Genomic DNA, 13,627 nt, shown 5'->3' on the forward strand with positions numbered 1-13,627 from the left:
GTTTGAAGCTTTTATTTTGTTTAAAAACATTGCAGTTTTTTACATTGTCACAGAAAATAAACTGGATTTAATGTTCATCATGTAAATGGCTTATTTTGTTTACTCATGTGCTGTCATGTTTCATATCCCATTGCAGTCCAGACAGTTATAATACGTATTTGTCACCTTTGGGATATTGGGCCATTAGTTGTGAATGGGCCCTTTATAACCTCGTAGGAGTGCCCTGGAATGTGGACCTCTCCATCTTTATGTAGAGATTTTGATCCAACTCTTCACAGGCACACACAACAACTAGTGATAAAGATGAGCCACCCATACTCTAATGCATTCCAGATCATCCTCCTGGGTGTCTCCAATCTACTCCTGTGTCTGCCTATCCATAGACTCTAGGCTATGATTCTTGCTATTAATTCTGTTTCTGCAGTTCTAGAGTTATCATTGGTATTGGTTGTCACGGGTTTAAATTCTTAGCTCTCCTTCAAGGATTTGGCTCAGAACTTCCCTACCTAATAGCCACCTAGGGTAAGTTACTGTCCCCTGGCTCAGTCCAGATTCTAAATTCTACTTGGTCCCAAAAGAGGAATGTGTTTAGATATAGGTGCTTGAAATCACATCAAATAAGAAAAATGGAAGGAAATGGACATAGTTAGCAAAATGGAAAGAAAACTAAATGCAGATAAGATTGCTGTCTTCAAATCTTTGAAGGTCTGATGAGAAAGAATCAGTTGATTTCTACCCCCTGCCCCTCTTTGGAGGCGTGCTCTAAGGTATAGAACTAGGATCACTGGGTAGAAGATTTGGGAATTATATTTTGTCCTGGTCATTAGAATCAGCTAAAAATTGAATGGGCTATAATTGAGAAGTAGTAAGCTAAACGTCATTGCAGATGTTTTAAAGTTAGCCACTTGGCGAGGATTAATAGAGTGGTTGGATTAAATAATCTTTAAGTTCCTTTTATTTCTGAGAATTTACAGATCTATGAAACATATTCTTTTGAGTGTCTTCTTATAGGAAACTGCTCAGGCATATTGCTGGCTGCTATAATAGCCTTATTTATTCAACTCCCAGGAAATGATTAGTAGAATATTGGCAGAATTCACTTAGAGAACCAAAAAGATGAAGAGGGAAGGTATGAGATGGAAAAGTTACAAAACAAGTAAATAAACCAACCTTAAGATTAAAAATGGCTATGAGTAGATGATTTTTGATCTTAGAGTGATGAGGTGGGCAAGTCAGAAAACAAACAGCAAATAAACACACAAACCTTAGAAGAAAATGTTAGATGAGCAGATTTCTCACCTTAGAGCTGTGGGACAGGGAGGTATCTGAAGTACTGTCAATAGAATCTGATCACTTTCACAGAAAGATCAGATTGGTATCTCTTCTAATTTTTATTTTATTTTGGTAAACCAAGGTCACTTTTTCCATTAAAATTCAGAGTAGAGTTTCTCTTATTAGCTGTCCCATAACATTTTGATAACAACAATGAAAAGACATTCCATGTTTTTACCAAAGGAGCTCCAGGCTAATCAGATTCTAGGGAAATGCTGTACTAACTTTGACTTGGTAATCAAGATGCAGTCACTGAATTGCTTAAGTAGATGAAAAACAGCTTGTTTTCTTTGCTTCCTGTAGTATTCCCAGGTCAATTTTTTGAAGCTTCATTAACTGATTTTACACTGTTACAGTTACTTGACACAGAGTTGGTGTACAAATGCTTATTTAACAACACAATGCAGTTTAGCAATATGCTTTCAAAAATCACTTTTCAGGAGACATGTTGTACTTTATTAGTTTTAAAAAATCAATAATGTATTATCATGATTATAAGTGATGTCTGTTTTCTAGTTAAGCAAGTTGTGCTTTCTATTCTAAATGCTGCTTTATGGAAACTTCTTTATTTCTTGCCTCCTCTTGTTTTAAAGAATAGTTTCTTCCTAATCAGCTGAGTTTGGAATTTCATAGTTTGTATGTACCTACAATTTTTGTAGGCATAGCTAATTAATAAAATTAGTGGTTGGGCTTCCCAATTCTGATATTTTACAACAGGGTGCATTTCATTAGCAGCATATCCTCAAGCATGGTACATAAAGAACCCTGCCAAATGATGCATCAGAGAATCAAGTAATAGCTAACAGATCAACTTTTGGGCCAGAGTGTCATGGTATGATTCCTCCTGGACTTCATCAGTGGTGGAAAGACACTTTGGGCCAGCACATTGGGAGCGTGAGTTTTTTTTTCAGTAGAGAAAGGTAGGCATTCATTCTCTTGAGCACTGCAGATAGGTCGGAAGATAGGATATGAGCTGTTCCTGGGCCTTCACCCAAAGTGGCATTGGTTAGAGTAGCAGCAGAGGCACCACATGTGTTCATGGTAAACCATGAAAAAACCTATTAATCTCAGATGACCATACTGAAAATTTGGTTAATTTACATGTCACTTTGAAAGATCTATTAAAGCATAAAAGCTAGTTATAGGGATAAAAGCCTGTAGTTTAAAGTTGTTTTAGGTGCTAACCCTCCTCATTTTTTCCATAAGTCCCCCTAGTAATTAAATAATAAACTCCCTGGAACAGGTGGGGATCTCTGTGATATTAGGACTTCCTGTGGTCCTTGGCTGTATTTCCTTTGCCTTTGCAGTCCCTTGGGAGGAAGGGAGTGAGCTTGCACAGGCTTTAAAATGGACCCCAGGTTGGTGACTAAAAAGCTACTGCTGTGATGGATCTAGATTGGAATATAGGAGAAAGCCCAAATTTTTACCAAAGGTGAGGCTATGATTTATGTGTGCCTGTTGGAGGTCTGGTGGAGATGGCCGTGAGTGGGGTTAGATGAAATTACTCAGTGAAAATAAATGTTCATCGGGAACCTAACTTAGAATACTGTATCTTCATTTATCATCATTTTGGTTATCTTTGAATTTTACCTAGGGCAGGAATTTTATATTACATATCTTATTACTCCAAATGCCCAGCACATATCTCTTGAATAGAGCTGAATGTAGCCAAGTGTATCTTTCTTAAATTCCTAGAAAATACTTCCATCTATTAGGGAAATGCTTTAATGAATTTTTGTTTTGGAGATAAAGGATTGGGTTGAGCTCATACTATGTTTGTTTCAGGTGTGTGTGTGTGTGTGTGTGTGTGTGTAGTAGAATCATGAAAAACAAAATAAAAAGGAAAAGATGTTATGTATGTTTAAAAAAACATTTTCTCCTAATTTGCAGATTGATAAATAAACAAACATACTCTTTAAAGATAGAATTCGGTGTTTATCGTTTAGTTCATAAGTCCATTATTTTAAAGGGATTTTCCAAATTCTTGTTTTCTAATACCTTCTGAAGCACTTATTCTTTGAACAAAATGCCTTTGGAATCTTTTCACTGAATGTTAATTCTTCTTAAAATAGGAATTTACCTTTTGTTAAGCATCATTTAACTGAAATCCCTAACAAGTCAAAACTTTGATGGACTTTAAATGTAGGAAAAATATTTCTCTGAGAAACATATTATATTTCACATGATGAGACATTATTTCAGAAATAACTTCATGAACCTTAAGTTAGATATTTTTAATTATCCTTTATGTGAGGTAGGATTTGTGTCTCATTTGTCTGAGGATGTCTACAGAATCATTGGGGATAAAGGCCTTTCTCATTTTGACAGGTTGTTTTAGGGATTCTGTCAACTCAAAGAATGCTAATATTAAGAACATTTCCCCAGAATCTATTCCTTCATAAAGGACAAAGATTTAATACCCAAAAGTAATAGAAAGCAACTGATATGTACAATAACTTTATCTTGTCCAATGATAGAACATATATAAAAGATGTTTGGTATAACAAAAGCCTGTTTTTCTTTGGGAAACATTTCCTCAATGTGAGGTTAGTTGGATAACTAATTACCTAATATAATATTAAAACATTGTGGTATTACCAGTTATCAGAAATTCAGTATGTACTGAGTGGCTCAGATGGCTGCTTACTAAAACCACATACATGTCTACAGTGAAGAGATATTGCAACTTGTGAAGATTGCCTCACAGTTGATAATAGCACACCTCCTCTTAGATCCTCTTTTCTTTTCAACTTTCTACCAGATTTAGAACTAATTCTGCATTGTGTTGGATGAAAGAGATATTTGGTGTAATATAGTCATAACTTCTTCCTAGTTTGAGGTGAGAATCCCTGAGTATTTCAGTAGGCTTGGCTTGGGGCTAATATACAGGAGGGAGAGAATAGGAGAGTGGACCTGAAAGCTGATTCACAGGGAATGCTAGAAAGGATGCCTTTGGCTCTTGCAGCTAATGGATCTCAAGGGAGAAGATAAAGATTTCAAGAGAGGCAGCAGTTTTGTTATTTAGTGTTGATGGAGCATGGGAAAGGTCTAATTTACATATTGAATACCAAGTACTGAAGGAATGGAAGAGATGCAGCACAGCATAGTGAGAAGAGCCTTATGTCATTCTAGCATTAGTTTGATCTTTAACTACCTTAGTAATCATGGGAAAGTGCACACTCTGGGCCTCAACTTCCTTGTCTGTTTAATGAGTGCTGGTCTGTGTGGTGGTCTTAATGTCCTAGGGGTAGCTAGGAAATCTGTGGGGATGTTTATAATTGTCAAAATGATTTGGGGAACTCAATTCACATTTATTGGGTGGAAATCAGAAATACCTAATGTCCTGAAATGCGTAAAAGAGTCCAATACAACAAAAAATAGTCCTGCATCCAGTGAGACTTTTATATGTCCCAGGGAACATTCATATAGGCAAACAAAACCTGTTTATAATTTTCGGAGAAACAAAATCATTTTACACATATAACAAAGTATTTTCTGCATGGCTTTAAGAAATATAGGTTCAAAATTTAACAGATGTTGTATTTTACAGGAATTGGTAGGTGTATATTGGAAGAAAATTTTGTTTTCTTTGGGATTTTCAAAGAGTTGTTTACTATCGAGGAAATGATGTTCCAGCAGCATGTTTCTCATGGAATTTGAGTTGCTAATACTCTTATGTCAGTCTGCATTTGTAGCAGTGACAGTCACAGTGATTTATGTAGAGCTTGTATCTGACTACTTCGTGTTTCCTAGTGTAGTTTTGCCCAAGCATCTACAGTTTGGAATACATATTATTTATTTTAAATTAATTTCCTTGTCATTCTCCTTTTTATTACAGTATGGGATTATACACACGTATTTGAAATTGTGTGCAGGTTGGCTATATTATCTTTGAATTTCAATTTCAGGAAAATAAAGGGGCCATGATTAAACATTTGATATAAAAAGAGGCATTGGGTCTGATGGAGTTGAGAACCACTGGATTAGATGATCTTCAAAATTGCTTTCGTTATCAACCTGTGTCCCTAAATAATCTGACTATGGTACATGCTTTCTAGTCAGTAGATGTCTAGATTTATTCGTCCTGTTTTAGTGCGAAAGATAACTTCATGGAAGGGACCAAAAGAATGATGAGGAAATGACCTGGAATCAGGTGAGGTGAGAGAGCAATAGAGAAGAGTTTGTCTTCTTTTCTCACATTTCATAAACTTTAAAATTCCCATGATGTGCCTGCTACTTGTTACTAACTAGAGTTTAGGATCAAGTAATATATGGTTTTGAATACTATCATTGAATATAAAGCTAAAAATCAATTCTCAAGGTTTTTACATTGCATGAAAATTTAACATCTCATTCATACACACAAGATCATAGCCTTCTAGATGCATTACTTCTAATCCATTAAATTTTCACCACAAGTCTTAATACAACTATTGGAATAATCTCTGAAACTTAAAATGTGAATATAAAATATTTTTAATACAAATTACTTTTTGGAATTATATAAGAAATATTACATTATGAATAGTTTGGATTAGAGAAGGTGATACTTCCTCATGCTTCATGTCTCTGTTTAAACACCATTGTCTAGGGGAGGTCTTCCCCTCCCTAATGGTCCTACCTAAATTAGGTCCTTTGTGGCACTACTTTTACAAACTTGTTATTTTGAATTAATTCTAGACTTACCAAAGAGTTGCGCAAAGAACAGATTTTTCCCTTGCCTTTTACCAAGCTTCCAATATTAACATTGTATATAACCAATTAAATTAATTAAATGAGAAATTAATATTGATATGCCACTAAACTACAGACTATATTGTTGTATTTCACCAGTTTTTCCACTACTGCCTTTATTTTGTTCCAGTATCCAATCCAGGACGGAATACTGCATTTAGTTGTCATAACTCTTTAGTTGTCTTTGATCTGTGACAGTTCTGGTCTCTCCTTATCTTTCCTGATCTTGACACTTTACAACAGTACTGTTTAGGTGCTTTGGTAGGATGTTCCTCAATTGGATTTCTCTGTTTTCCCATAATTAAATTGACGTTATGGATATTGGGGAAGAATGACACAGAAATGAAATGTACTTCTCAATGCATCATATCAGGGGATACATGATATCCATAAGTCTTATTACTGGGGAGTTAACCTTGATCATTTGGTCAAGGTGGTGCCTGTCATGTTCCTCCACTGTAAAGTTACTGTGTCTGACTTTTTAATAACTATTTGGGGTGAGATACTTTAAGGCTATGCAGATATACCCAGCTTCTCCTTAATCTTTCATCAACTAAATTTAGTGTTCTTCAGTGGATCTTGCATGCAGCAATTTTTTAAAAATTAATTAATTAATTTATTTATTTATTTTTGGCTGTGTTGGGTCTTCGTTTCTGTGCGAGGGCTTTCTCTAGTTGCGGTGAGTGGGCGCCACTCTTCATCGCGGTGTGCGGGCCTCTCACTGTCGCGGCCTCTCTTGTTGCGGAGCACAAGCTCCAGATGCGCAGGCTCAGTAGTTGTGGCTCACGGGCCCAGTTGCTCCGCGGCATGTGGGCTCTTCCCAGACCAGGGCTCAAACCCGTGTCCCCTGCATTGGCAGGCAGATTCTCAACCACTGCGCCACCAGGGAAGCCCAGCAATTTTTACTGTGGTGGTGTAGTGGTGATTTTTAATTTCTCTTATTTTTTTCTACATTTATTAATTGGATTGTTCTGAAGGAATATTTGTCCCTTGTTATGTTTATTTATTCAATCATTTGTGTCAATTTGGACTCATGGCTACTTATTTTATTCTTTGGCTTAGAATTTATTACTATCATTATTTATATTTTTGCTCAAATTGTTCCAGCTTTGACCATTGTGAGCTTTCACGTCAATTCCCATGCCCCTTTAACATTTCCCCACATTTTTTCTCTTTCCTTTAAGCATTTACCTATGTTTAAGTATCACAAGATGCTCCAGGTCCTTTTTGTATTTTTCCCTGCCCCAGCAGTGGAATCAACCACTTCTTCAAGGAGCCCTATATTAAAGGCATGTTTTTATCTGTGGAACTATCATAATTTGATGCCACTCAAGAAGCATGTATTTTTATCAATCGTTACTTATCTTGAACTTGACCATTTTATTTTCTGCCTTGAAAAGATGCTGGATTTGCTCTATTCTTATAGTAAACTTATGGATTGTTAAATGACTGCCTGCCTCATTAGATATCTAGTAGTTTATACTCTATTACTCTTCTCCTTTTTGCAATTATTTTTGTTTCTCCATCCTTGAATTATTATATAGAATTGATTTCATTCATTCAATGAGTGCCAATATTCTAAGCACTGGAGATGACAGGAATGTATGCCACAGAAAGGTCTCTGCTCCCATAGAACTTCCATTAAAGTAAATGGCTTTCTTAAAAACCAAACCCAAAACTCTTTTTCTGGAAAGTGCATATATGATCACATTTTATAAGCTGTTCTGAAAGTACCAGAATTTGCATGTCATGAAAGCACCTGAAATAGACTGTTGAAAACAATATGCTTGTTTACATCTTTAAAACAAGGCTGATGGAGAGGGTGTGGAGAAAAGGGAACCCTCTTGCACTGTTGGTGGGAATGTAAATTGCTACAGCCACTATGGAAAACAGTATGGAGGTTCCTTAAAAAGCTAAAAATGGAACTACCATATGACCCAGCAATCCTACTACTGGGCATATACCCTGAGAAAACCATAATTCAAAACGAGCCATGTACCACAATGTTCATTGCAGCACTGTTTACAATAGCCACGACATGGAAGCAACCTAAGTGTCCATAGACAGATGAATGGATAAAGAAGATTTGGCACATATATACAATGGAATATTACTCAGACATAAAAAGAAATGAAATTGAGTTATTTGTAGTGAGGTGGATGGACCTAGAGACTGTCATACAGAGTGAAGTAAGTCAGAAAGAGAAAAACAAAAACCGTATGCTAACACATATATATGGAATCCAAAAAAAAAAAAAAAGGTTCTGAAGAACCTAGGGGCAGGACAGGAATAAAGACGCAGACGTAGAGAATGGACTTGAGGACACGGGGAGGGGGAAGGGTAAGCTGGGACGAAGTGAGAGAGTGGCAGGGACATATATACACTACCAAATGTAAAATAGATAGCTAGTGGGAAGCAGCCGCATAGCACAGGGAGATCAGCTCGGTGCTTTGTGACCACTTAGAAGGGTGGGATAGGGAGGGTGGGAGGGAGACACAAGAGGGAGGAGATATGGGGATATATGTATATGCATAGCTGATTCACTTTGTTATAAAGCAGAAACTAACACACCATTGTAAAGCAATTATACTCCAATAAAGATGTTAAAAAAAAGCGCAAAAAACCAAAGCTGACACGAGAACTACTATTAAGTCTAAACCCTAATGTAAACATCACCTTTCTAAACTAAGTCTAAGACTTCCTGGCTGGCTCTCAGTGCTCCTCTCGATGTCCACACCCAGGCCTGTCTTCCCCAGGTGTGTTGGTGAGATGCTGGTATGGGCATCACCAGATTAATAAGATTTGCTTGGAGACCTAGCTATGCTATTAGCTATGTGACTTGAGGTCACTTAGTTTTTTTGATTCTCTCTTTGCTTATTTCCAAATGTAAATCTAATTAACATACTAGATATGGGGATTAATGAGATAAAATTCATAAAGATATTCCCTAGAGGAACAAAAATTAACATTAGTAAAATCTCTATGGATGTTATGTAAATCTTTTAGGAAGCAGCTCTAATAGGAAAGTTGTGAGAAATAAATGGGATCTTTTAAAATTTTCCAATTCATGACATGTGGATGAGTCCATATATACCCAAAGCTGATCCTGAAGTACCTTCATAACCTGATCTCTTCAGTTGCACCTTTGAATGAGGTTTTTTAATAGTAGAGCAGGAATCGTGTCATATTACTTCTAAGTCATCAGTACCATTAATGTTTGGCTAATTTTATTTTACTAAGTAAATGTTGAATGAAAGCTCTTCCTTCTTTGTACAAAATAATTTGTATTTCCATAACTGTAAAATGTATGCAAGGGTGAATATGGATACATAAGGGAGGGAGTGGGAATAAAGGGTGACCTGTGGCCCCCCTTCAAATTTCCAAAGGAGAAAAAAATTAACTGAGATTTGATACACCTGTCACAAGTACGGGAAATCAACAAATTGTGAAACCATTTTAGTTATGTCATGCTTATGCATCTTATGTAATTGTGGGGTTTTTTTGTGGTTTTGAAGAATTATCTGTGTTTATTAAACATTTGTATGCCAGGATAATGAATTCAGATTATTTAGTTGTTTAGAAGGATACATAAATATGCTGATGACCATCTTCACATTTTGCTAATTATCTGTGATTTTTATAATCAATTTCTGTGTTCCCTCATTAATCTGAGTAATCAAATTATAGACTGTGGATTGATAAAACAAGTAATGATTAGCTTCTTTATTAAACCACAAAATTAGTTTATTTTTACTTACTGAAAAAGTCCATCTACTCCTAGTTCATATTGATTCAATAAACAAATTAGAAAGACAGCAATAAGCAAATGGCAAAGTAGTTGAAATAAAACCAAAAGCAATAAAAGCAAATTATAATTTGCTTTTTAAATTCTAAGGTGTTCAGGGGTCATGCTGTAGGGAGATTTTCTGTAAAGCAATAAGTCTATACTTTTTGAAAATATGGCTCTGTAAATCAGAGTGTACAGAGTATGCTGAGGGGCCGGAGAAGGGCAGTGTTTATTTAGATGAGGCTCTGTTACTTCCATCTAGATCTCTCTCTTGATTTGCTTAATATTTCATTTGACTAAAGCATTCTGGGGAAAAGGAGTTTAAAGCATTATGTAAGTGTGCTTGTATTCAGTAGGGCTTATGAACAGAAAATATTCAAGATTTTAAAAGAACCACTCAAGAGGGTCTGAAACTACATTCTACATGTCTTCTGAGAATCGCTCTGCAAGATGCAAATAAAATGACAAATCTTTCCTGAATTAAGGAATTCAGTGATAAGTAAGTTCACTCTTCTCTTCCAGTGTAATCATGGATATGCGGTGAGTAAAATGTGGCCTTCTGCTTGTTATATATTGATGTCAAAAGCTGTGGTATTGTCAGTGATTTTTCGCATGGCGTTGTATTCAATACCTTTCTCAGCCTTCATTGTAAACCGGTGATAAAATACAAAGATGTTCACGGGGTGAGACAGTCTTGACATTGTTTAGGTATAATGGGAAGAATAGAGTGTTAGGAAGCATCTTCATGCACCAAATAACCATATACTCTTGGGTCATTGATTATTGAGGTCTAAAATAGTGCATTGCTCAGCATGGTGTCTTAGCTTGCTTCTGGCTCTAAATTTGTTTGGTTCCTAGATAAGCCAGAATGAGATTACCAGTGATGGGTTTTGAATAATGTTATGTAATATATGTCAACTGTATCCAAACTGCCAGGCTTAATACCTACCTGTCTTTAAGGATTTCATTGTTTCTTTCTGTGAATGATGAGTTGAAATGAGGGTGAAACGGTGTGTTGGGAAACTGCTGACCTCTGGACTCCTCTCAGATCACCTGAGAGAGAGGAAAGTCCAAAAGTCAACAGTAAATGAAACAAATGGCCAATGGGGAAGAGAACCTAAAGTCTCTGACATTTTCTAGTATCCAGGTCTTCTGGGACCAAGTGCCATTGAAGTCCTTTCCCTTGGCCAATTAGATCAAAGACATGGGCTGCAGCACTCAACATTAGCTCAATAGCTCTTCCATGAGCTTGTCTGTGCTTCAGTTCTGATTACTGGTCACCTTCAGGCTTAGAGGGTCAACAGAAACCCGCCGTACCAGTCAGTGGGCACTGCATTCACTCCTGTAGTTCTCTATACGATGCCCGTATCTTCATAAATAGTCTGTTTATTAAACTTTCCTCAAATTTCTCTATTTGAATGTGTCCTGTGTTCTGCTGATACTGATATTGGACAAAGTGAGATTGAGAAAGGATGACGTTTACTCATAGGGTCCAGATTCTCCAATGAGATGTTGGTGTGAGTAAGAATCATACCACGAGGGAGAGTTAGCAGTATTACCAGATGTAGTAGGCTGAAGATGGAACTCAAAGATGTTCGGTACTAATCCCTAGAACCTGTGAATGTTATCTTATATGGTAAGAGACTTTAAGTTATGATTAAGCTAATTATCTTGAGGTGGGAAGGTTTTCCTGAATTATCCAGGTGGGTCCAATGTAATCACAAAGTGTTCTTATAAGAGGGAAGCAAGAGGATTAGAGTTTGAGTGGGTGATCTGACAACAGAAGCAGAGGATGGGGTGATGCCACTGCAGGAAGTAGAGCATGAGCCAAAAAACACAGGGCAGTTTCTAGAAGCTGGAAATGGATTCCCCCCTAGACCCTACAGAAGGAATGCTGACAGCTTGATGTTAGAGCTTCTGACCTACAGAACTGTAAGATAATACCTTTGTGTTGTTTTAATCCAGTTAGTTTGTGGTAATTTGTTATAGCAGTAATAGGAAACTAATACACCAGAGAATGAGATCAACGTTGGTTAGTTTCCACAGATGTAGTCACTTAATTTAAAAAAATCTTTTAAACATATACAAAAACAGAACAGTATAATGACATCTTCTGCTGTGATTTAAAAACATCCCCTAGGACCCAGCCTCTCTTCATTTGTGGTGAGTATTCATCATTTTATTATTTATTTATTTGTTTGTTTATATTTTGGCTTCCCAGCATCTGAACCTCCTCGCTATTTTTTTTTTTTTTTTTTTAATTTATAGAGAGAATGTTTTGCTTATTTCTTTTAAATTTTATTTATTTATTTATTTATTTATGGCTGTGTTGGGTCTTCGTTTCTGTGCGAGGGCTCTCTCCAGTTGTGGCAAGTGGGGGCCACTCTTCATCGCAGTGCGCGGGCCTCTCACTATCGCGGCCTCTCTTGTTGCGGAGCACAGGCTCCAGACGCGCAGGCTCAGTAATTGTGGCTCACGGGCCCAGCTGCTCCGCGGCATGTGGGATCTTCCGGGACCAGGGCTCGAACCCGTGTCCCCTGCATCGGCAGGCGGATTCTTAACCACTACGCCACCAGGGAAGCCCCCCTCGCTATGTTTTGAAGAATTTATCATCTTATGTATTCTTAGTAGGAGTAGAGCCTACCTCCTAGGCTGAAGGTCCCAGGTACTTGCCTTCCAAAGATTCCTGGCTACTGGACCTAAGCCCTAGACTCTGCCAAGCAGATGCACTGTGCCATTCTTTAGAATTAGCCACAGGGATGGCAGCTAAAATGGAGTTCCCAGCAATGGCAGCAGAGGTAGCTGGGGCAAGTCTGAGTTTCTCTGTGATGGCAGCAGTTCACTCACTGCACCAGGTCTGCTGTACAACTGGGAGTTTTGTTGTTAGCTATATAGCTTTGAGCCTAATTTTCCAGACTGAATGATTTTGACAAATTATCTTTGTCCTTAAATCAGCCTGAGTTGGCTTATTGGTTTGTGAGCCTTGAAACTAAGAACCTGGTTACTATATACTTTTCTGCTCTGCCATCCTTATTGTGTCAGCTTTGACTTCAGGCAAGGATTCCTTTTGACCTCATGATAGCTATAACTGTTGCAGGAGTTATAGACATGATAACCCCCAGAGGGGGAAGAAATCACCTATGTTTATGTTTCTCTCTTAGGAGTGGAGGCCCTTTTACCTCAAGCCTCTTAGCCGATTTTTCTCTCACCCCACATCTGGTGCTGGTACATAACACCAGTCAAATCAACATTGTCAGCTACAAATAAAGTTCCTGTGAAGAATAAATAAGAACGTGTGTAAAGCTTTTCACACTGTACTTGGCATATGTCAAGCATTCAAGTGAAAACTTCCAATGCTTATAACAAAATCCCTTGGGAAGCTTTGTAGCATCCCTGTAACTCAGGATTCACCCCAGATCTACTGAAATACAATATTTAGATACAGGGCCTAGTTATTAATATTTTAAAAACTTCCTCAGGAGATTCTCAGTATATCCTTGGTTAAGAATCACGAAAGAGGCATGATTGTAGTATTTGCCCTGAGATGTTTTATCCAGGTGTTTTATCCTTCTGCCTAGGTGAAATTTCCTCCTGCTTCTTTCTTTTAGGTCATGGGTTAATTTTAGATGGTTGGCAAATTAAGGACTAAATAGTAAAAGATATCTGTCTTCAGAAAGAACTATTGAAACCAGAGAAAATAAAGGCTTGATTTGACCTTAGACTGAGCTGTTTGCTACTACGCTGTGAAAGGTGGATTGGGTTTCTGGTTCTTCC

The sequence above is a fragment of the Eubalaena glacialis genome, chromosome 2 (genome assembly GCF_028564815.1).
Source record: "Eubalaena glacialis isolate mEubGla1 chromosome 2, mEubGla1.1.hap2.+ XY, whole genome shotgun sequence".
In the NCBI taxonomy this organism is placed as follows: domain Eukaryota; kingdom Metazoa; phylum Chordata; class Mammalia; order Artiodactyla; family Balaenidae; genus Eubalaena; species Eubalaena glacialis.